The following is a 4,399-nucleotide window of genomic DNA, read 5'->3' as shown; positions in this document are numbered from 1 at the left end:
ACAAGATTTAGGAGATGTGTCTATGGGAATGTCTGACCAGTCTTCCAGAAGAGCATTTGTGGGGTCAGGCACTGATGTTGGACGAGAAGGTCTGGTTCACAGTCTCCACTCTAATTCATCCCAAAAGGTGTTCTATCGGGTTGAGGTCAGTGCCAACATCAGTGCCTGACCTCACAAATGAACTTCTGGAAGAATGGTCAAACAGTCTTCCCAGAAGATTTGAAGCGGTTATAGCTGCAAAGGGTGGACCAACTCAATATTGAACCCTACGGACTAAGACTGGGATGTCATTAAAGTTCATGTGCCTGTAGAGGCAGATGTCCCAATACTTTTGGCAATATAGTGTATCTATGAATCTAGAGGCATCTGTGGATCTAAATGAATCTCTGGATGTTATCTATGGATCTAGAGTTATCTCTTGATGTATCTAGATGCATCTACTAATGTATCTTGGAATCCATATGCATCTTTTGATACATCTATGGATCTAGGGGTATCTCTTGATGTATGTATGGCTGAATCTGGAGGTATCTACGGATCCAAGTGTAGATCTTGATGACACTATGGACCTAGAGGTATCTATGGATCCAGGGGCATCTCTCGATGCATCTATGGATCCAGGGGCATCTCTCGATGCATCTATGGATCCAGGGGCATCTCTCGATGCATCTATGGATCCAGGGGCATCTCTCGATGCATCTATGGATCCAGGGGCATCTCTCGATGCATCTATGGATCCAGGGGCATCTCTCGATGCATCTATGGATCCAGGGGCATCTCTCGATGCATCTATGGATCCAGGGGCATCTCTCGATGCATCTAAGGATCCAGGGGCATCTCTCGATGCATCTATGGATCCAGGGGCATCTCTCGATGCATCTATGGATCCAGGGGCATCTCTCGATGCATCTATGGATCCAGGGGCATCTCTCGATGCATCTATGGATCCAGGGGCATCTCTCGATGCATCTATGGATCCAGGGGCATCTCTCGATGCATCTATGGATTCAGGGACATCTCTCGATGCATCTATGGATCCAGGGACATCTCTCGATGCATCTATGAATCTAGCAGCATCTATGGGTATCTCTTGATGTATGTATGGATGGATCTGGAGGTATCTACGGATCCAAGTGTAGATCTTGATGACACTATGGACCTAGAGGTATCTATGGATCCAGGGGCATCTCTCGATGCATCTATGGATCCAGAATTTTTGACTTGATGTATCTATGGATCTAGGGCTATCTATGAACCCAGGGCATCTCGATGTATCTATGGGTATCCATGGATCCAGGGTTATCTCTAGACGTATCTATGAATCTAGCAGCATCTATGGATCCAGGGGTATCTCTTTATCTCACTATTGATCCAGAGATCTCTATGGATTTAGAATTTTGTCTTGATGCATCTATGGATCTAGCAGTATCTATAGATCCAGGGGTATCTCTTGATGCATCTATGGATCTAGCAGTATCTATAGATCCAGGGGTATCTCTTGATGCATCTATGGATCTAGAGATATCTATAGATCTACCATTTTGTCTTGATGTATGTATAGATTCAGGGGTTATCTCTTGATGTATCTATGGATCTAGAGGTATCTATGGATCTAGAATTTTGTCTTGGGGTATCTATGGATTTAGTGGTATCTATGGATCCAGGGGTATCTCTTGATGCAATTATGTATCCAGGGATATCCCTTGATGACACTATGGATCTAGAGATATCTATGGATCCAGGCATAACTCTTGATGCACCTAGCAGTATCTATAGATCCAGGGGCATCTCTTGATGTATCTAGGGATCTACAGATATCTATAGATCTACAATTTTGTCTTGATGTATCTATGGATAGAGAGGTATCTATGGATTCAGGGGTGTCTCTTGATGTAGCTATGTATCTAGAGGCATCTATGAAGCTAGAGATATCTATGGAGCTAGAATTTTAACCATTGGTCCAGGTGTAGGTCTTGATGACACTGTGGATCTAGAACTTTGTCTTGATATATCTATGGATCTAGCGGCATCTATGGATCCAGGGATATCTCTTAATGACACTATGGATTTAGCAGTATCTATGGATCCAGGGGAATCTCTTGATGACACTATGAATCTAGTGGTATCTATGGATCCATGGATATTTCTTGATGGCACTATGGATTTAGCGGTATCTATAGATCCAGGGATATCTCTTGATGACACTATGGATCTAGGGATATCTCTTGATGACACTATGGATCTAGAGGTATCTATGGATCCAGGGGTATCACTTGATGCATCTATGAATCTAGAGAAATCTTTAGATCTAGAATTTTGTCTTGATGCATCTAAAGGTATCTATGGATCCAGGGGTATCTCTTGATGTATCAGTGACTCTAGAGAGATATATGTATCCAGGGATATATCTTGATGACACTATGGATCTAGCAGTATCTATGGATCCAGGGGTATCTCTTGATGTATCGTGACTCTAAACAGATCTATGGATCCAGAGCAATCTATCGATGACACTATGGATCTAGAGCTATCTATGGATCTCTTGATGACACTATGGATCTCTTGATGACACTATGGATCTCTTGATGACACTATGGATCTAGAGCCATCTATGGATCTCTTGATGACACTATGGATCTAGAGCCATCTATGGATCTCTTGATGACACTATGGATCTAGAGCCATCTATGGATCTCTTGATGACACTATGGATCTAGAGCCATCTATGGATCTCTTGATGACACTATGGATCTAGAGCCATCTATGGATCTCTTGATGACACTATGGATCTAGAGCCATCTATGGATCTCTTGATGACACTATGGATCTAGAGCCATCTATGGATCTCTTGATGACACTATGGATCTAGAGCCATCTATGGATCTCTTGATGACACTATGGATCTAGAGCCATCTATGGATCTCTTGATGACACTATAGATCTAGAGCCATCTATGGATCTCTTGATGACACTATAGATCTAGAGCCATCTATGGATCGCTTGATGACACTATGGATCTAGAGCCATCTATGGATCGCTTGATGACACTATAGATCTAGAGCCATCTATGGATCGCTTGATGACACTATAGATCTAGAGCCATCTATGGATCGCTTGATGACACTATGGATCTAGAGCCATCTATGGATCTCTTGATGACACTATGGATCTAGAGCCATCTATGGATCTCTTGATGACACTATGGATCTAGAGCCATCTATGGATCTCTTGATGACACTATGGAATCTAGAGCCATCTATGGATCTAGAGCCATCTATGCATCTCTTGATGACACTATGGATCTAGAGCCATCTATGGATCCAGGAATATCTATTGATGTATCTATGGCTCTAGAGGTATCTATGGATACTGGGGTATCATTTGATACCCAGATCTATGGATCTAGAGATATCTAGAATTTTGTCTTGAAGTACCTCCATGCACCTAGAAATATCCCAGATGTATGTAGGCATCTAGAAGTATCTTCTGATGTATTGGGTATGTAGAAGTACCTAGCTGTGTATCTGGAGGTATCTCTCCATGTCTCCTGGTGTCCCGTGTATCTAGGTATATAGAAGTTGTTCTGGGTGTATCTAGCAGAATACCCTGATGTAGCTGTGGGTGTATCGAGAACTATCTGTGGAATCTCTTCTAATGTATGTAGAAGTTTCTCTCCGTGTATGGGTGACTCTAGAAGTCCCCCGATCTATCTGTGTGTAGAGGTAGTTCTCGGTGTATCTTGAAGTCTATCTCCCGATGTCCCCCCTCCTCCCCCGGGCCGGTGTCGCAGGTGAGGTGACCCGGCGGGTGTACGCCCGGCCAGGTGGAGGGGGAGGAGCCAGGGGGAGGATGCTGACCCACACACAGAAGTCGGCAGCAAGGGGGCACCGGGCCGGGAGGGTTGCCCGGCACACGGGGTCCGGAGGAAGGAAGGGACGGGATAGGAGGAGGGGGGGAGTGTTGGGAGGACGGTAGGTGGAACTTACCTCGGTCGGGTCCGCTCTCCTCGCTCCAGGGCCGGGCCGGGGGAGGTCGGCGGGTGTCGGACAGAAGAAGAAGCTCCGCCGGAGACACTGAGCACCGAACGAGAGCAGCCAGCCAGGCCGCGGGGCGTGACGGGAAGTGTAGTCCGGGGACCGACCCGCCCACCACTGTGCCCAATGGAGGAGCGAGGGGGGCCGGACTACAAGTCCCAGCGTGCGCTACGGCACCTCCCCGAGAGAGGGGGAGGGGGGGAATAGGGATCGCTGAGCGGAGCGCAGAGCAGACCGGGGGGAGCAGAAAGGAGGGGGGGATAGGGAATTATAAACACATTTATATGGGTGGGGTAATATACAACTATATATACTAATATATTTATATATATGGGGGTCATATAGAACTATATATACTGATATAT

The 4,399-nt window shown here is 45.6% G+C and overlaps 1 protein-coding gene across 1 annotated transcript in view; it reads right to left on the bottom strand.

Annotated features, from left to right (window-relative positions):
- The window catches only part of BCORL1 (BCL6 corepressor like 1), a 145,756-nt gene extending 141,625 nt beyond the window's left edge, over positions 1–4,131 (bottom strand). Inside the window, 1 exon segment of the mRNA XM_077484877.1 lies at positions 3,987–4,131. The gene's annotated coding sequence lies outside the window, so the exon portion shown is untranslated.
- Positions 4,132–4,399: the final 268 nt, after the last annotated feature.

Source organism: Lithobates pipiens, unplaced genomic scaffold (assembly GCF_037356315.1).
Source record: "Lithobates pipiens isolate NorthernLeopardFrog02 unplaced genomic scaffold, aLitPip1_a1.2 Scaffold_1, whole genome shotgun sequence".
Classification (NCBI taxonomy): Eukaryota; Metazoa; Chordata; class Amphibia; order Anura; family Ranidae; genus Lithobates; species Lithobates pipiens.
This window is presented reverse-complemented; position numbering and strand designations above follow the sequence as displayed.